The following is a 22,133-nucleotide window of genomic DNA, read 5'->3' on the forward strand; positions in this document are numbered from 1 at the left end:
TTTGTATATGGCATTGGTGAAAGGGAAAAGACCTGGAGAAAAATAAGAGAATTCATTTATGGCATTCTTATGAATAAAGTAAATGGAAGAAATTGGAATGGGGCTAGGAAGTATTATGATATATTTTTTATAATTTTTTAATGCAACTTGAAACAATTTTGAGGGTAGATACCATGAAATCAATGTTTTAAAACTTGGATAGGTGGATTGTTTACCCACATATTCGTGTCAGATCCCTGGGTTAGTGACCTAGATTAGGTTGGATTGATATGAATCAATGAACTAAAAAAATATTAAAAATAAATAAAATAAAAATTAAAATAGAGGTTTACAACGGGGACTTAGAGAGGACTTAAAGAATATTAAATAAGTTTAAAAAAGAAAAGAAAATATAGAACGGAGGGGGCGGAGTAGGAAGTCCAGGCCGATTTTCACCTATTTGGTGATCCGGATCAGAAATGGTCATGTTTCAAAACGCTCCATGAAATCGATTTAAAAATTATTGTGATATTTTTTTCGAAAAAAAAAAAAGTTTTGAGTAGTTTTTGTGGTTTGTGCATAAAGAAACCTTTACCCAACTCCATTTATCTAAAGCTCCATCATTTTAAGGCCCCATAGCACGGACTAAACTGTGATCGCCAGGAAAATCCCAATTTTCATCTCGCATTTCATATCCCGTAGAGGGGGAAAGAGAGAGAAGACGTAAAGAGTGAGAGAGAGGGGAAGGGTTAAAAAGAGAGTGACGGCTCAGCAGAAGGGCAGTGTGTGTGCAATGGGAGCGGCTGGGCTCGTGGGTTCAAGGCTGGTGAAGCGGCTTCTTGAGGAGGGCTACACCGTCCGGGCCACCTTCCGCGACCCAAGTAATTCTCCATTCCTCTCTCTCTTCTTACTGTTTTATTTTTCATCTCCCTTACATGTCTTTTTGGTAAAGTTTTTTATTTCATGTCATTTATGTATCATTTGTTAGTTTTCACCCCGTCCGCTGCCCATTGCCTTCAATTAAATGAATAGAGAGAGGGTTGAAGATACAAGAATGAGAATACACCTAAAACTTATCCCTTGCAATCTCTTAGTGGGTCATGTTTGTAGAAGGTGTTTACCAATGTTTTAAAAATTGCCGGTTCAAAATGGTTTTGTACTGGTTCTGGGCTGGTCCATACAAGTTTTCCGACCTGTTTTGTCAGAGAACTTGTTTATGTTATTTTTTAATAAATATTTTTTAAAAAATTGCTATTTGGAATCCGTTCATGCTTTTGTTTAATTTTTCAAACATGTTTTTTTTTAGGATACGGTTTCTATGCGGCCAGCATGCATATTGTAGAAATGCGAGCACGGCAATAAATATATTTTTTAAATATAATTTGTTCCTAATTTTTAGAGAATATATAATCTTTAACATGGAGATCATGAATATGAAAAAAATAAAAATTACAAAATTTAAAAATAGAAATAATAATTATATAAAAAAGATATTTGGGCTGTTATTTACAATTGTTTTTAGAAGGACCACCTACTTGCATCCATCTTTAATATGGATGCTTTATAATAGTAGCTTACGCTAAATGGCAAATAAATGTTCACATTTAAGTTAAACTACCATAAATAAATTAATTTTTATGGCAAAATTAACCCACCTTTTTCTTAAATCTCTCGCTCTCTCTCTCTCCTTAACAATCTATTCCATTAAATCTTTTTTCTCTCTCACCCTCTCTATATTAACAACCCTTCTTTCTCTTTATTAACAACCTATTCCACTAAAATTGTTTTCATATAGCTTCTTTTAAGAACCAAAACTCCTACGGTTATGCCTATCCAAAAAAACAATAAAAAATGCAAAGTAAATTGAATGAGAGAGTTCCATTTTATTGCCTTAAGTTGCAATTTTAACTTCATTTTGACTATAGAACGAATTTCATAGATAACAAAACTCTCAGACATGAGACAGGTTCTCAATATTTACATATTTTTTATGCAGTAATGAAAAGTTATAATGCAATTGTCACTTCTTTTTTTAAAAAAAAAAAAGAAAACTAGAAAGCTAGATTTTTGAGAAATTATAGTAAATTTTTAGAATTCTTTTTAGACTGGGACCGGCTGATTCACCGATCCGGGTCACTGATCCACCAATCCGACACGGTTTGTAGAGTAGCCAATCCAAGACACCAAATGGTGTTTTTAAACCTTGGTGCTTACCTTATACTATACAAGTAAGGGACAACTCTAAATTTTGCTACTAGATGTAGTTCTAATGTGAGATACCTTACAATAGCCTGAAAATACATGTTCAACCTGAATTATGAATTTGAAATTTTGAAATGCGATGCCAGTAGAGTAGATCTATATGCACTTGAGAATCGTGAAAAAAAAAAGATTGTACGACTTCTTATACTATTTTAAGGACTTAAAATTTATTTTCCTTTCTATATCCATACATCTGTAAGCTGGATATCCATTAAAATTTCTTTTCCTCTTTCAAATTTTACTTCAAACTTACGACCCATAGGGTCTAAATGGGACATTTGAAATAAAGGATGACTTCTCCACAAGCCTCGAATGAAAAAAAGAAAAGTGTTGGGGAAAAACTTGTAAAGACGTTTACCTCTCACTTAATAAAACTCTCTCTCACCTGATGAAAACAACGCAGCAACTCTGCCTCTTTACTATATAAAAGGTTGGACGTATAACACCAGTCATTCTTTTAACCTTTTAAATTATGTACGGACCTTAATGTTTTTTTTTTAAATATGTAATGTTCTATTTATAGGTGGAAATTATAAAGAATGTCAATCAACCTTTTTTTAAAAAAAATAAAAAATTGTCTCTCTGTTCGAGGACATCTAAGGACCAAATTTTAATTTTTATATCTTTTTTAGTCTTTTTTGTTACTAGGGAACTACTCTAAAGCTTTGGGGCATTACCCGAATGATGAAAGAACTAAAAAAATTAAAACTCAGACCGAGTATTCTATCCTTAGACTGCAGGGCAATTTTGAAAAAATTTAAAAATAAAAGATAGCTGACTTTTTACCTATAAATAGAGCATTTCGTATTTTTTTTAAAAAAATTAGGGTCTATATGTAAATCACTCAACTTATAATGTCCCAGATGAGTACTCAACCCGCACATTTAGCTAACTAGTAAGCAGGCTCTACGAACTTTATAAAATCTCAACTAAGATAACAATAGATGAATACTTTCATAATAAAAAATTTATATCATATTGATAGAAGGAAATAATTGTAGACAAATTTATAACATTAACATAAATATAGCTTATTAAAAGATAATTAATGAGATAGAATGAATTATATGATGATAATAATGATGATTAAGTCTTTGTTATTAACTAATAATAAAATAAAAAATTACCCCAAGACAATATTAGAGTATATTAATTGTTGATTTTATCCAATAATATATAGAGAAATTTACTAGAACACCTTGTTGAAAAGTCTCTCACATCTACTGTGCAAAAATAGTTTTTTTATCAGTGACCTAGGGTACTTTTTCAATTGTATTTATGATAAAAATTCCCTTATTATTGACTCTTACAAAAAAATAAAAAAACAAATATTTATAATTTTTTGTCTCTTTCCTTATTTTCTCTCACTAAGCCTACCTTCACATTCATAATCATCTCTCTTTTCTTCTCTAAAAATGTAAATAAGATTGTTGGTTGCTCTTTTTAAAGCCTACCTTTTCCATTCCCACCACTAACACTACCCACTAATAAAATTCAAAAAGCTAACTTCTAATCTATTTGAAAAAATGGGTAGGGCATGCCTTCCCCGCTGAATTCCCCAAAAAAACGTACAAAACAAAATTTTTTGAATATTGTAACATACTTTCATCTACTGAATTTTATGTCTAATTGCTAATAGTGATTGTGACCTCCTTGAACAAAAAATAAATGGTCTCGTAGTATACAATCCCTAGATAATAATATCAATTAAAATTAATAGCATAACAAATATATGAAAGAAATACCTATGTGATCTTTTGCTAGAGAAATACAATTTCTTTTTTTTTAAATAATAATCACCCCTTATAATTTTGGTAACAAGATCACTCAAAGATGGTCTTATTACAAACAATAGAAATTCCAAAAATAAATAATACATCAATAAAATAAATCTCAACTACTTGATGCCATTCATGCAACCTAATATTGTGCTTGAGAATATAAAATAAAAGAACAAACAAATAAAAGCAAAGCTGCCGGACATTACTTCAACAGGGCTTTTTACACCCCACAACGAGTCACCATATACAATGGCGCGGGATCAGCGGTCTAGCTTCAATTTCGAACTGGGAAAGCTAATTTCGGCCAAACTAACTAACCACCCTTAAATCTCTACAATACCCTAACTCCAAAATAATTAAGCTCAAACCCTAATTTTCCAAACCCTTAGATTAGATCATGAGAGATAGAGAGAGTCCCTATGTTGGGGCATGCCCTTGAGGTATTTTGGAGAGAGAGAGTAGAGAGAGAGGGGAGTGGCCCCTAGGGAAGAGAGAGAGAGAGTTTATGAGAGAGAGAGAGGTGTGTACAGATGGGGGGAGAGCACCCCTATTTATAATGAAACTTAGGTCTAGGGTTTCATTAAGGTTTCTCATAGTTTAGCTCTTTCTTGAGATTGAATATAGACTGTTGATCAAGGAGATTTGTGGGGTGAGACATCAGAGTCATCCATTCCATAGATAGGTCATTAACATTATGAAAGGTACATGAACCATTATCCTCCGTTCTTTAAACCGTTTTTCCAATCAATATATTTAAATAAGCTAAATCTATTAAAATATCATGCATTCCATAAAATTGCATAATCTATCACATATTTTACATAAGAATATTTCAATAATATCAAGTCAAGATATTCCTTCAATAATCAAGATAAGATATGTTCATTATTTCCCAAACAATATTTGACCATATGCTTATAAGATGGACTTTCCAAAAATTACAAAACTTGATATCAATTCCAAAAATCATTAAATAAAATATTGCAAGATTCATAAAAATTCAAGTAATAAATCTAAAATAATTTCTATAATAAAATGAACATAATTAAATTAATATGGTGGAAAGTGGATCCATATGGTTCAGGAATTCTATCAACAATCACGGGGTACTCCACCTTCAACTGTGGACTACAGACCACACTTGCTTTATCGAACCGACCAAGTGTTTCTCATGACCCACAGTCCAAGCAGGTGCTCATTAGCCGGTCATCAAAGTCTGGTTGATGAGCCAAGGAGTGACAATCCCTATCTGTGGATTACAGGTCCTCCCCTAGAGACAAGTCAAGGTCACCATGACCTAATGCGACCATAGCTCTTTGGCACATAGGGGTATCTCTCGCACATACATACGCTTTACCCAAAGGTGGATATCTGGCTTTCTCGAACGATCTATCTATATACATGTCATGTGATGAAACATGGATGAGGTTTTGGCCCCCATCTCTGTAGGCCTACCATCACACACAAGGGTCACACAGTCCCTCGACTCACTCATCTAAGTATAAGCTCCGACCTCATCAAGGGCTAACCCAAACACCCTTCTCGGTTTATTTTTTATGCCCAGGTACTTGGGGTTTTCAAACCGGCTGGCCTAGATCGTCAAGCACAGTCCGGTATCAGCAAACATCATTTGCTTAGTATGGTTCTCGAGGGACCACACTCCCTCTGAATTTATGTTCCACTATAATAAATGTTTTTCATTACACACTCATAAGGCCTTTAAAGGCAACATAAACCCAAAAATATCTACCTTATAGGATTACCATCATAGATATCAATAAAAAGAATTATTATGTGATACCAAATTCAATTATTCATACTCATTCCTGTTATATATGAAAAATACAGGATAGTTATTATAGAGTAAATGTGTAAATAAAAATGTATCAATTCAATTATTCATACTCATTCCTTGTATCCATGAAAAATATGGGATAATTGTTGTAAAGTAAATGTTTAAATAAAAATGTATCGCAATTAAGCATGAATAAAGTAATTTATGACCAAAACATTTTCTATTATAATACCCTAACTCCAAAATAATTAAGCTCAAACCCTAATTTTCCTAACCCTTAGATTAGATCATGAGAGATAGAGAGAGTCACTATGTTGGGGCATGCCCTTAAGGTCTTTTGGAGAGAGAGAGTAGAGAGAGAGGGGCATGGCCCCAAAGGAAGAGAGAGAAAGAGTTTATGGGAGAGAGAGAAAGGTGTGTAGAGATGGGGGGAGAGCACCTCTATTTATAGTGAAATTTAGGTCTAGGGTTTCTTTAAGGTTTCTCATAGTTTGCCTCTTTCTTGAGATTGAATATAGACTGTTGATCAAGGAGATTTGTGGAGTGAGATATCTGAGTCATCCATTCCATAGATTGGCCATTAACATTATGGAATGTGCATGAACCATTATGCCCCGTTCCTTAAACCTTTTTTCCAATCAATATATTTAAATAAGTTTAGTCTATTAAAATATCTTGCATTCCATAAAATTGTGTAATCCATCTCATATTTTCCATAAGAATATTTCAATAATATCAAGTCAAGATATTCCTTCAATAATCAAGATAAGATATGTTCAATATTTCCCAAACAATATTTATCCATATGCTTATAAGATGGACTTTCTAAAAATTACAAAACTTGATATCAAAGCAATAACAATGGGAGTAATGGGTGGAGCGTGCCACCCATATGTGGCATATGTGGGCCCCCACCCATTTTCCACATGGTGGGCCCATGTGCACTATGGGCCCCCATGAAAATTTTATAAATATTTTAAAAGTTTATTTAAACATTATTTGAATTTTATATAATTTATAAAATCAATAACTTCATATTTATAATTCCAAAAATCATAAATAAAATATTGAAAGATTCTTAAACATTCAAATAATAAATCTAAAATAATTTCTATAATAAAATGAACATAATTAAATTAATATGATGGAAAGTGGATCCATATGGTTCAGGAATTCTATCAACAATCACGGGGTACTCCACCTTCAACTGTGGACTGCAGCCACACTTGCTTTATCGAACCGACCAAGTATTTCTCATGACCCACAGTCCAAGCAGGGGCTCATTAGTCGGTCACCAAAGTCTGGTCGATGAGCCAAGGAGTGGGAATCCCTATCTGTGGATTATAGGTCCTCCCCTAGAGACAAGTCAAGGTCACTACGATCTAATGCGACCATAGCTCTATGACGCATAAAGGTATCTCTCGCACATGCGTATGCTTTACCCAAAGGTGGATATCTAGCTTTCCTGAACGATCTATCTATATGTATGCCGTGTGATGGAACATGAATGTGGTTTTGTCCCCCATCTCTGTAGGCCTACCATCACACATAAGGGTCACACAGTCCCTCGACTCACTCATCTAGTCATAAGCTCCGACCTCATCAAGGGCTAACCCAAACACCCTTTTCGGTTTATTTTTTATGCCCAGGTACCTTGGGTTTTTCAACCGACTGGCCTAGATCGTCAAGCACTGTCCGGTATCAGCAAACATCATTTGCTTAGTATGGTCCTCGAGGGACTACACTCCCTCTGAGGTTTATGTTCCACTATAATAAATGTTTTTCATTACACACTTATAAGGCCTTTAAAGGCCACATAAACCCAACAATATACACCTTATAGGATTACCAGCATAGATATCAATAAAAAGAATTATTATGTGATACTAAATTCAATTATTCATACTCATTCCTGGTATATATGAAAAATATAGGATAGTTATTATAGAGTAAATGTGTAAATAAAAATGTATCAATTCAATCATTCGTACTCATTCCTTGTATCCATGAAAAATATGGGATAATTGTTGTAAAGTAAATGTTTAAATAAAAATGTATCGCAATTAAGCATGAATAAAGGAATTTATGACCAAAATATTTTCTAAACATTACATTGATCTATCTCAATAATCAATGAGAAATTACGTATTATTTGTAACAGAATGTATAATTCCCCTATTTATGCCATTATTCATACCCATAGATATTTTTTTCCTTTTTTAAGAAATTTCTAAACTTTGTAGCATATTATCTTATCTTTGTCAAGGCATTAAATTAATCCAATTGCAATAGGAAACAATAAGTGTATTATTTCTTGATTTTAATGTTTATTTTGATTTAATTTTTGAACTGTGATTTATACACTTTGGATAGGTTTTGTTTCTTATTTTTCGTTTTATTTTTTTAGTGCATTTGCTCGGAATAATTGAATCAAACTTTTATGGCATGCTATGTAATTACTTGTTTCCATTGTCTCTACATAAGATGATTCAAAAGCACAGGGGTAAATTTCATGTTTCATATGTTTTAGTTCTTTTGTTTTCAGTTGACCAAGAATACATATAAAGTACAAGGCTAATGAGACAAAATTTTATTTAGAAATGCATACGCATGGGACTCAATCACAAGGAAGAATTTGAGTAAACCTCTATTATTAAAATGTGATATATATATATATATATATATATATATATATATATATATATATACAATGAGACCATTTATCTTTTGTACAAGGTAATCACAATTAATCTTGACCTTTGGATGTGAAATTAGGTGGTTGCATTTATTCCAATTACCAAATACGAAGTTCAAAGAAACAATTTCTCAAACTTTGTGACACATTCAAGCTATAGTTGCATACATTTTGTGAGATTATGGTTGTGCTACTATTTGTATTCATAATAGGTTGACTTTCTTATCGATTACGGATTTATTAGCAAATATAAAGAAGGGAAAGCCTCTTCTTGATTTGTCGGAGGCGAATGAGAGACTTATGCTTTGGAAAGCAGACCTTTGTGAGGAGGGGAGCTTTAATGAAGCCATCAACGGGTGCCATGGTGTTTTTCATGTCGCCACGCCTGTAGATTTTTCTCCAAAGGATCCTGAGGTCAACGTTCTGTTCATTTCTTTCAATTTCTAGGGGTTTTTGGGGAATCCATATTTGAGATGAAATTTATTTCAAAACTTTTTTGATAGTTAACTCATAAGAATTTTAATAAGGGGTACCGAATATATATGAAATATATATGAGATCATTTATTTTTGGTACATAGAGTTCACAATTAATCTTGCACATTAGATGTGAAATTGTGGTTTCATTTATGCCACAGACCAGGCTTCAAAAGAAATTTTCTTGAATTCGGAAAAACATCCAAGCTGCTAGATTTCACCTTGGATGGTTATAGAAACTTGTGACTTCCTTGTACCAATGGTAAATAATCTTATAGTATACAATCCCATATATATTTATCTTATTATCAAGACCAGATTGGACTGGCAGGTTCAACCTTTTATATCACTACCTGGGTTCTTCGGTGGGATTAATCCATTTGGTAAAAAGTTAGTCAAAATTAGTTTCATTAATTTTGATAAGCTAAACCAAGTGGTTTAGTCTGATTCTTAGAACATTGGCAAGAAATGAAAATTAATTGAAAAGGAGAAGATGTTGTTTAATGGGCAGTAAAACATTACCTACGTACGGTAAGATATTTCTATCAAGACTTTGCTTTGCGCATGCGTATTTTCAATAATAGCTTGGGTATAAGTTCTCAAGGTTTTAAGTTATTGACTTATTTCTTTACATGAAAAATGACTTGGCTTGGTGCATACGTGTGTTCTACAGTAGTAGCTCCGGTGCAGGTTGGGGAATGTTTAATAGGTTCGGCAAAGTTTAAGTTATGGAAAATTGTTTCATGCGGGCTGGACCGCATTCCTATATTATGCGGTCCAGACGTATAAAGTAAGCATACAGTATGATCCCTCTAGCTCACAACATATGCAATCCTCTCCCACTTCTCAAATCTCTTATTCACCCAAGCACCTAACTTGTTTATATATTATAGAAGTGTAGAAACCTTACTCAAAAACTATATTAAAATAAAAAAAATAAAAAAAATAAAAAAATAAGAAATGCAAAATCTTGAGCTTTTCCCTTGATGAGTACGCTTGGATTTATGGACTACACTTGAGTTGAATTGGATTATGGGACCAAATTGGATTTTTGGACCCACTACAATCCAAATTAAAGAAACATCTATGGAAAAGGTAAAAAATTACGAAATAAGCCGCTTCCCTCTCCATGGATGCCTAGGCATCCCACGTTATTTTTTTCTCGCATTTACCGGTCGCTGATGAGCCCATTCTTTCTCTCATTATCGCCCTCAAAATTCGGATTTTCCAATTGGGTTCTCTCTTTGTAAGTATTTTAGTTTTGTTAAATATTGGGTTTTATTTCATAGCAATATAATTTAATATTATAATTTTTGTAAAATAATTTTTTTTATAAAGAGACGTTGTGGGTTTTTTAGTCATCTTGAATAATAGAACAAGGAAAGTTATATATTTCTATAGAAGAACTTTTGAGTTTTATGTTCATGAAACAAAGGAAAAAGGACAAGGGCTTGCACATATTTACATATAGCATGCGACCCATGCACATGAGGGCAGTTGAGGTACACTTTGCTATGCTCACAGAGCACTCTTAGCCCATGCATGGGTGCTGATCAAGCTCGCGTCTTGTTATCTTTTTGTGAGTCATTATGTGTACTCATTTTACTCAGTCATATTGGAGATGTGCAAGTAGCGACACCATATTTCTTTTTCAGTCATTGGATATTATGCGCTAGTTGAGGCAGTTAATAGTTTTTTGAAAATTGATTGTTGGATGTTTGAGGGTTAATGATTATTTGAAAATTAAGACAATGTCTTTGTGTTCCTAAAAATAGAAAGCTCCATCCTTTGTTGGTATTTTAGAAACCTCCACTATGCTTTATTGTGATGAATCAAGATTTTACCAAACTTGATTGATTTAATAGAACAAACTTCAAAAGGTGGCAATATAAATTAATGTTCTTATTGATTATACTCAAGGTGATTTATGCTAGCATTGATCAATTCTTAGAGTTACCACCACCTAGTGAAGATGAACCCTTGTACTAGTTCCAATAGTGACAAACGTAGAAGAAGGACAATTATATATATGCAAAGAACATATCTGCTTATTTTCACCAGCCTATTGGAGACAAGATTCATACAGAGTAAGTGGACAACAAAAGATTTTTAATTTTGAATTGTAATTTCATTGGCAATAAGTGGAGACTCAACCCAACCTATGATTTGCAACTTATTGTAATTGAACTTAAAATTACATAATTGATTTAGATGAATACTTCTAAGTGGGAACTACTACACACAAGTTTTCCCCATCATAGAGATGAAAATGAAGTAGAAAAATTGTTGATACTAAACTTCAATATTCACTTTGAATTGAGGAAAAGTATTAAACTTTTAGATAAGAAAGAGGAAATATCAGAAATTCTGACCAAGGCAAATCTTGTAGAGCTCAAATTTAAGGACAATGCTCAAAACCAGAGTTCAAAAAAGTGGTGCCCCGATAAGGAATCGAGCGATCCAAATCGGGTATCAGTGGCACCCATTTGGATCCACTAAAGAAAGGGGATCTGGATGATTTTTAATAGTAAATCGCTTGATGGCATCATGGATCACTGAGTCCACCAAAAAACCGCCGAGTCCATGAAGAAAATTTGATGAACTGTTCTTATTCATGGGAATCACCTTTTTGTTGATTCATTGAGCCCATTGCAAGCTTTTCTAGTCCATTATTGTCAACAATAATTGGTTTTTACAAAAGAATGAAATCACAAGATTGAATCATGAAACGCATTTTCCAGCCACGGATTTTGAAAAGCAGCTCATGGCATACCTTTTTTTGGCATTATTTGGATTTCCAGTGTTATTGTGTTTGATTTTAATTCAAATTAAAGGGGTTTTGAAGGAAAGTTTGTTATTCAGAAGGTTGTAGAGCGTGTTTGTGTGATTAAGCAAGTACTGTGGCTCTATTTTTGAAGCAAATGATTTCTGGCTGCGGATTTTGAAAAACAGTTTACGACATACCTTTTTTACCGCCTTTGTTTGAATTTCTTAAGATATTGTGATCAATTTTGATATAAATTAGAGGGGTTTTGAAGGAAATTATGTCATTCAAAAGATTGTAGAGCATGCGTGATTAAGCTACTATTATTGCTTGATATTTTAAGAAATCGATTTCTTGCACCGTTGTTTGAAAAACAGTTCACGGGTTCCATTTTGTTTTTTGCCAAACTGTTGATTTTAGGTGATTTTTTGCATTATTTTGAATGATAGTAAAGCTGTTTTGAAGATAATTGTGTTCTTCAGATGATTGTAGTACTTATTTGTATCATTAAGTAAGGCTTGTTGGTCTATTTTTCAAGAAATTGTGCTCTTCACTAGATTCCGAAATTCTTGATTTTTTATCATTATAAGTTGATTCAAATCCAAGTAAGTTATGTACTTTGATCATGATTGTTTCAATTGGTAATTTTTGCAGTATTATGATTTATCATTTGGTTTTTTGTTATATGAATTTGTTTTTGAAATACATTGTAGTTTTCATAGCAACTTAGGGTTCACCACCATTTTTCGATTATGGCCTCAAATTTGTTCCATGTTCTGTAAAGTTTGAGGTGTTTTGAAGCAACTGATTTTCTCCACAAGATAATGAAATTAATTTGTATGATTGAATATGATTTCTATGTTGATTTCACAAGATATATATTGGCGCATTTTCGGATTTTTTGAGTAATTACTGTTAAATTAATTTGTAGATTAAAATTAAGAATTTTAACAAATATACGTCATGAATTTTGAGACACATAGTATAATAATACATTTTTTGAATTTTCATGTAATTATATTCAATTACTTCATTTTATAATTATCATGGGAAAAGAACTTGTATTTCTCAATTTTTTCGTCAATTTTTTTAATAAAATAAAATGTATATTCTCAATGCATTATTAAATTAGTCTTAATATATAAAATGTATGTATATTCTTAATATATAATTTGTAATTAAATTATTTTGCTAAATAAAATTAAGGATTTTGACAAATATATGTTCTTGTTTCTCTCACTATAAAAATACATTTTTTGGTATTAGGTTGTATTTTGGTTGTTGTATGCTCCATTTTGGACTTTGTTTTTATATCCTTGATTATTTTAGGCTCTTTTTTCTAGTGATATGAATGAATGATTAACATACATCTAGATATGAAAACAACATCTCAGTATTCACTTATTTTTACAAAGTAATGAAAGTACATAATGTACCACTTCTAATTTCTTTTAGAAATTAAAAAAACACTATTTTTAGAGATTTATAGTAATTATTTTAAAATCATTTGGGACGAAGCTTACCAATTCAGTCAATTCTTCTATCCGACACGTCGATCGATGGATCCGACATGATTTTGGGGAAGGCTGATCCAGGACACCGATCTGTGTTTTTTAAACATTCCTCAAAACAATAAGCTTTTCTTTCACTCTAAAAATATGCATATGAGGATTAGAAGTTTATAGCCAACAACAAAAAAACAGAAAAAGAAGCTTGCTTCATTTGTTGCAAATGTGATCATAATTCAAAGGAATGTCAATACCAAAGAAGACCTTAAAGGCCTCAAAGCCAAGTAAGTATGATTATTAAGGAAAATCTAGTGCTTATGGCCAATGAAATGAATATGATTAACACAGAGGAAGGTTGGTGGGTGGACATTGGGACTACTATTCATATTTCAAATACTTGAGAGCACTTTTAGTGATGTGAACTTGTGGGTAATGGGAACTCATGCTATTACAAAAGTGCTTGGAAAATGTACTTTTGAATAAAATTCAATTTGGATAAGGCATTAACTTTGACAACTGTATTTTATTTACGTGAAATTAAAAGGAATTTGGTTTTAGGTTTCTTATTGAATAAGACAAGTTTCAAGATGGTCATAGTGTCTGATAATATTATTCCAACTAAAGATGATGTTGGTGGAAAAGGATATTGTTATAATGGTATATTTAAGCTTGACTTGAGTCATAAAATAAAGAATTCTTCTGTTTATATCGTGAGTTCATGTAATTTACGGGATACGCAAGAATAGGATATTTTCAATTAAATTCATGGTTAAGTTAGGCCAAATCTCTTAATGTAATAATTTATCAAAAATAAAAAATGTCTGGCACACATACAAGCCAAAATAACTCGAAAATATTCCCTTTAGTTGGAAAATAATATTTAATTATTAGGGCTTGTACGTAGTGATATTTGTAATGTAAATAATGTACCGACAAGAGGGGGGAAAAGATAGGTTATCACATACATAGATTGATTCTCACGACACACTTAAATGTATTTTCTAAAGTTAAAGGTTTTAAAAAATTTATAAAATTTATGATTTTTAAAGCCAAAGTTGATAACCATCTTAGTAAGAAAATTAAAATTATAAGAAGTTATAGGGGTGGGGAATATTTATCAAATGTATTTACTAGTTTATGTGAAACAATGGTATTATACATTAAGTAACTTCTCTTTATACTCCTCTATACAATTGCTTAGCGGGGAAAAAAAAGGAACTTTGGTAGAAATGGTTAATTCAATACTAATAAATTCTTACTTCCTTTTAATCTAAAGGGTGGTGTTGTACATTGAGAATGTTTTATAATTAATATAATTTCATATACAAAAGTAAATAAAATCCATATGAGTTCTAATTGATAACAAACCACCTTTAATTTTTTTTTAAATTTATTTAAAACTTCTTGATTTAAAAAGAAATAAACTAGGACTCAGAACCGCTAAATGTGTATTTGCGAGGTACACTTTATAATTAAACATGCATATTCTTGAAACTAAGTTCAAATACAATCATAGAATCTAGAGATGCCGAATTTTCGATAACTTAACCCATAAAGGTGGACCTAAAAACTTCAGTAACCTATTAATAAGTGCAAAAACGTACATTGAATCCATATAAAGCAATAAGGAAGAGGTAATAGAACCAAGAAGTAAAGCAAGAAAAAGTATTAGGTCTAATACCTATTGCCTTAAACAAGAAAGCAAATCTTTTGGTATTTGATGAAGCCGTAGCATCACATGATACAACATTTTGGAGAGAAGCCATTAATAATGAATAAATTCTATACTTGCTAATAAAATATGGAAATTGGTGAACTAGCTACCCTGTTTTAAATCTATAGGATATAAATGGATAATTAAAATAAAGTGTAATGCTGGTGGATTTAGTAATAAGGCTAGATTAGTAGCCAATTGGTTAAAACAATGTTTGAAATTTCGGTGACTTGATCCGAAATCGGAGGATCCAGCTCAAGTATCATCCAGACCATCTCGAATTTGTCTATAAAACGGGATTCGGTCGGATCCCCTTCCGTCCAATCGGTTCTTGGACTTTTCCTATTAAAAAATACACGTGGTGGCCTCCCATTGTCAGGTATTGTCACATTTTCAATTTTCCATTAAAAGGCACACATGGTGGCCTACATCGAGAATCATGACATCATTATCAAAATTTACATTACAACTTGCTACAACTCTTTGCACCATCACGTGTCCCAACCTGCCCCTACGCGATGAAATTTCAAAGTGGGTGCATCTTTTTTGTAGGCCAATTTCTTCCCATATATGTTCGATGTAGGATAAAGCTTCGTCGTCCATTGTAGCAAAACCTGACTCGAAGATTTCATAACTTTATTCGCTCATGGGATTATACTTACATATTAGATTATATATTTTTGTCCACATTAATAATTATATATTTTTGTTTATACTTACATATATTTTTGTCTACATTAATAATTACATATTAGATTTATTTATTTTTTAGAGACATACCCTTGTTTTTTGAATCACGTTTATTGAAATATCACAATTAATAATTATATTAATTACATTGAGGAAAAAGTTTACATAAGGATGCTACCTTATAATGTAGAACTACGGATGCCCCTCAAAAATCCATCAAAAAAGGTACTTTTAATGTTGAAAAACCCTTTGATTGATCATCTTGACTTCGAGATGTATGACTATGAAAAATAAAAAGATTTTAAGTCTCAGAAATAGTGCATTTTACAACATATTATCTACACCGTCAATTTTCAAGATTTTCATATGTTTATAGATCTACTTGATTTTAACCATTTTTGAAGCTTAAAATTTTATAATTAGATATAAAAATAGATTTTGAGATAATCCTAGGAACATTTTACATCAAAATTATATACCATGATAAAATTTGAAGGCGCACCTTACCTCTACACCTACGAATGCATCCGTATACAAATTGTTCCCTTACATTGATAACCAAATCTTATATTTTATGTATTAATTTATTTATATTATAAATAATGAACTATTTTTTATTATAATTTTAAATTAGATTTTTTAAAATTAGAAAATATTATAAGACAAATTTCAAAATTTATTCTTATTTGTTTAGTAAAATGATTATAAAATATAAACTAATAATTACAATTTCAATGTATAATATTATTTGTTAGTTAAGTTGTGACAATTTTGGAAGAGTAAAAAGTATTTTAATTTCAATGCATAATATTATAGTTAGTAAGGTTGTGATAATTTTCAACGAGTAAAGAGAATTAATAAATATTTGATGTGATACTAAATTTCACTTTACATAGAAAGTTATTATTTTTAATATTACAATATAGAAGTGTTTTCTAATATTTTTAATTAGTTTGATGTAATATTATAATCCTATATTATAATTAATAACTATACAGATATCTAGACAGGAAAACAACATCTAAGTATTCACCTATTTTTACAAAGTAATTAAAGTACATAATGAACCATTCCTAAATTCTTTTAGAAACTAAAAGAACACTATTTTTAGATATTTACAGTGCTTTTTTAAATATTTTCTAGGTTCATTAGGCTTGTCCATCATTAAGGCACTATCGAGCGTGCATTAAGACCCTTGTCTCATAAGCACTTTGATCTTTATTGATGGTTAGTTAAAATGTACGTAGTCTTATATGTAACTAAAATTACACCCAACAAGGTTTTCTCTGATGCTTCCTAAAATTTAATCAGCATTGCTAATGATCTTAATTTTGCTTGTTTGCCTTCTAAAGGAATTCTTATTTGGAAGATATGCAGAAGTGCAATTCTTTAGTAGAAATGATAACGATAAAATTCTGCAAACCCTCTGGGATTGGTTCTCTATCACCAGTGAAGGTAGAGGAGTCTCTCAGGTAGACTTCTTTGTTAATTTGAAGAATTTAGCTTTTTTATTTTTCCGCAAATGTCGCCCTCACTCCACTTGGAAGCCTCCTCCAGAGGTCTCTCTTAAACTCAATTTTGATAGGAGCTCCTTTGGGAATCTTGTTCTAGCTGGAATTGGAGGTATATTAAAATATCATGAAGGGTCTGTTATCTTCTCTTATGCAGGGCCGTGTGGTCGAGCTTGGATCTACCTCGCTTGGGCTCCATCGGGGACCTAGGTTCGATTGACCCCTTCTTGAACAAACGCCTGACTTCATGAGCATGTGTGCAGCTCATGTGTCACATCCAACTATGAGAAGATTTTAAAACAATGAAGAGATGGACTCGAGCACCTACCTTGCCACGGTTTTGAGTTCATGGGAAAAGCTTGGGCTATTGCCCAATGAATGCCCTATATCTTTCTAGCAGCGTGGTTTAAATTCGGTCTCCTCTCTAAACTCAACACCTCACCTAGACTCTCACTTGAAAACCGCTAATGAATTCCAAATATAATATACTCATCTTTAATATACTTTATGGGTGAATGGTTCGTGTATTGAGGGTAGAGTGGTTAAAGAAATAAGAAAGGGAGAGAAGAAAGAAGAGAATAAGAATAGGTGAATGAGAACTTGGTTTAGAAGAGAGAAGAAGAAGACAATGAAGTAGAAGAAGTGAAAGAATGACCCAAAAAAATTTGGGCAGCCTCTCGACGTAACTTCTCTTAAGAGGTATTACCTGAGACGAGGAAAAGCACCAGGGTTTGAAGCCTTAATACCTAGAGGATTTGGAAAGTGGAGTTACAAGACTGAGCCTATAACTATGTCACTAAACCAAAGAGGCCCCTTGAAGTGATCAATGAAAAGAAGAAAGTGAAAGAGAAGGCGAAAGAGAGAGAGATGAAAGTCTCTCACAACCCAAACACTATGTGACTCGGTGGTTAGAGTAGTGAAAGGGTCAGAACTTTAAAGAAAGTTAATGGCACGTACTGAGGAGAGTTCTTCTTGCTCTTGACGTACCCATCTTGCTAATGCAACAGAAACAAGAGCATCTAATGAGTAGTGAGTAAAATAGGTTTAATAGATGAAACCTGGCCGTGTTAAAACATGTGTTGGTTGGGGTTCAAAAGCTTCCCCTCCCAAAAAATTACTTCTCATTAAATACTCAAGCCATGTTGATTACAAGAAAAGAGCTAAAAGATCAGCTTCTATTAACTACTCATATAATCTACCTGATAAACCCAAGAAAATGGCCAAAATATCAGCTTCTATTAACTACTTATATCAATCTACCCAAAGACTCGATCAACTCAATATACACGACTCTATTAATTACTCATACATGACTCTGCATGATGTCTGCCTTATTTACCATGCTTATCATTAAAGAAGATGAGCTAAATGTTAGGCACTTAACATCTCCTCTCTCCTTAAAATTCGGTCTTGTCCTCAAGACTAAATTCTGGAAAATGCTTCATCATGGCCTCGAGGTCTTCCTATGTAGCTTCTGTAGGCGACATTCCCTGCCAATGGATGAGAATCTGTTTCCTCCTTCTGTTAACTCTCTGATCAAGGATAGCTTGTGGCTAGGGATGGAGAATGTCGTCGTCTTCTCGAACTGTTGGAAGTTCACTTTTAATCAGAATGCCTTCACCCACCCTTTACTTCAGTAAGGATACATGGAACACTGGGTGAATGTGTGATTCCTCGGGCAAATCTAACTTATATGCAACGGCCTCGATTTTCTTGACAATCATATATGGCCCATAGTACCTTGGAGATAGCTTGAGATTTTTTCTCAAGGCTAAGGTGGACTGTCTGTAAAGTTGAAGTCTGAGATAAACCCAATCTCCTTCTACAAATTATCTCTCAAAGTGATGACTGTCATATACTTTTTTAATGGATTTTGAGCCTCCTTAAAAGTGGCACGTAATTCCTTAATCATGAGGTCCCGATCTAGCAATTGTCTCTCAACAGTTTCAACTCGAGCGGTGCCCGAAATGTATGTTAGCAAGGATGGTGGTGGCCTGCTATAAACTACTTCAAGTGGAGTTGTTTTGATCGTCGAGTGCTAGCTAGTGTTGTAACAGTACTCTGCATAGGATAACCACTTGCACCATCCTTAGGATTTGAACCAGAGAGACACCTCAAATACATTTCCAATATACGGTTAACAACTTCGCTTTGGCCATCTGTTTTAATTAAAATTTGTACCATCAAGTCGAAACACATACAATTTGAACACTTGATCGAAGAAGACTTGTGCAACTCCCGTGGCTATGTGTGGGTGAAATAAGGGAATAAACTGTGCATATTTTGATAACCTGTCAAAAACCACCAATACGACAAATTTTCCTTTAGAAACTGGTAACCCCTAGACGAAATCCATTGAGATGTCCTCCCATATTTGGAGTGGAATTGGTAATGGCTGGAGTAGCCCAGCAGGAGATACTTGTTTCGTGTTGTGGTGCTAACATGTGTCACTCTGGGCAATAAAGTTCTTAATTTTAGTCCACATGCTCGGCCAATAAAAACTGGTTTTTATCCTTTGGAAGGTTTTATGATAACCCTCATGTATGCTGCTGTGGAACTGGACAATGATATCTTTAATTATGGATGAATATTCAGCAACGTAAATTCTTTCCTTAAAAAAGATAAGCCCCACCTTAAACTCCCATGGGCCCACTGTTTTACCGTCATGTATTCGTTGAACTAACCCTTGCAAAGCCGCGTTTGAGTTGATCTCCTCCTTAACCGCAGCTACCCAATCAGGTACTGGTTGAGAAATAGCAGCCGACCTTCCTTCCTTATCTTCGTTATTTTCTCCATATTCTGCCCTTCTAAATAAGGCATCGGCCCCAACATTTTCCCTTCCTTTTTTATATTCACACAAAATCATAGCTCATCAACTTGTAAAGCCACCTCTATTGTGCTAAAGGAGTTATTTTTTTAGCCCATAAATACTGCAAACAACGTTGATCTGTTCTAACTATAAACTGTCGCCCCAACAGATATGAATGCCATTTTCGAACTGCTAGCACCAGCGCCAATATTTCCTTCTCGTAGGTGGATAATAACAGGTTTTTTCCTTGCAAGGCTTGGTTATACAATGCTATTGGCCTTTCTTGCATTAACACAACTCCTACACCCGAGCCACTAGCGTCACATTCTACAATAAACTTCTTTGAGAAATCAGGCAGGGCTAATACGAGAGCCTTAGTCATAGCTTACTTTAATTTTTTAAATGCCTCCTCAGCAACTGGGGCCCAGTTGAATGAATCTTTCTTGAGCATGCTAGTAAGTGGCTTGGCTATCTTAGCAAAATTTTGAATAAATTTTCAATAATAGCCTGTTAGACCAAGAAATCCTCTCATGGCCTTGGACGTTTTGGGCTTAGGCTAGGTCAACATTGCAGAGACCTTATCCGGATCGACAACCACTCATGTGTTAGATATTATATGGCTAAGGTAGTGTACCTCATTTTGGCCAAATTGGCACTTCTCTTTCTTGACAAACAACGTGTTAGCTCGTAAAATGGCCAATGTAATTTCTTAATTCTTAAAATGCTCTTCTCATGATGTACTACATATTAAAATATCATTAAAAAATACTAAGATGAATTTCCTTAAATGATTTTGGAGTACTTGGTTCATCACAGACTGAAAGGTTGACGGAGGCGTTGGTGAGACCGAAAGGCATCACCAAGAATTCATATTGGCCATGGTGTGTCCGAAATGCTGTTTTTGCCGTATCGTCGAGCACTACTCGAATTTGATGGTATACAAATCGTAAGTCGAGCTTTGAAAATGTATGTGCTCCATTCAACTCATCCAATAACTCATCAATTACTGGAATCAAAAACCGATCTTTGAGTATAATATTGTTGAGGGCACGATAGTCTACGTACATCCTCCAAGATCCATCGTGCTACTGGTGAAGAATACAGACTGTTGCTAGGTTGGATGACCCCTGTGGAGAGCATCTCAATCACTAACCTTTTAATCTCCACACTTTGATAATATGAGTATCGATAGGCCTTGACACATATAGGGCCACTCACTGCCACTAAGGGAATCTTGTGATCATGGGAACGTGGAGGTGGAAGATCCATGGGCTTTTCGAATACGTCTTGGAATTTCTCTAAAATTTGCTACAATCGGGGAGGTTCAAACATCGCCTTGGGCGTAGACCTTGGAGTTCTCAACGTGTATAGTTGTAACAATATGCCCTACTTGTTTTTCCTTGCTTCACGGTTGAACTCCTGGTCCCCAATAACCTTATCATCAGTAGTTGTGACTCCTTCACTTCTTTTCCTTCTATATTAAATTTCATCAATAGCCTTGAAAAGTCCCATGCAATTGGGCCTAGTGTTTGCAACCACTGTGCCCCTAAACCCACGTCGCAGCCTTCTAATGACAGCAAATAGATGTCCACATAGTCTGGCACACCTTGCAATAACAAGCTAACGTTTGAGCACTTACCCGCACTAAGTAGTTTCTCCTGTGACACCACCACCACTTCTAAATGGTTACCACTGGCTGGTTGTAATTTCACTTTTTTAGCAAGTACTTCACTCAAGAATTTATGAGTGCTTCCCTAGTCGAACAACATTGTGGTGGATACATAACTTATGCTACCATTGACTAGCATTATTTCAAGTGCTCTTACACCTGAAATAGCATGTAAAGAGATCTCTGGCACCTCAAGGAACTCCTCAGCAACGACTTCTTCCTGGTCTGTTGCAACATTGCTATCTTCTTAGTCATAACAGGCCTCAATTAAAAACAAATTCTTACATCGACGCCCCAACACAAATTCTCGTTACAATTATAACACAACCCTTTTGCACATCTCTCTTACACTTCATCAAGTGTCATCCGTCGAACTGGAAGCGTAGGACCACTGTTGGTTGCCTCCTTACTAGTTGTGATGGACTTATTTGCATCGGACGTTGGAACAACTCGCCGTTGCAAGAAATTGTGGGCCTCATA

General features: G+C 33.7%; 1 pseudogene; it reads left to right on the top strand.

Moving 5' to 3' along the window:
- The first annotated feature begins 625 nt into the window (after positions 1-625).
- The window catches only part of LOC18441104 (bifunctional dihydroflavonol 4-reductase/flavanone 4-reductase-like), a 64,843-nt pseudogene continuing 43,335 nt past the window's right edge, over positions 626-22,133 (top strand).

The sequence above is a fragment of the Amborella trichopoda genome, chromosome 7, assembly GCF_054954075.1.
Source record: "Amborella trichopoda isolate Santa Cruz 75 chromosome 7, AtrichopodaSantaCruz75HAP2 v2.0, whole genome shotgun sequence".
NCBI lineage: Eukaryota > Viridiplantae > Streptophyta > Magnoliopsida > Amborellales > Amborellaceae > Amborella > Amborella trichopoda.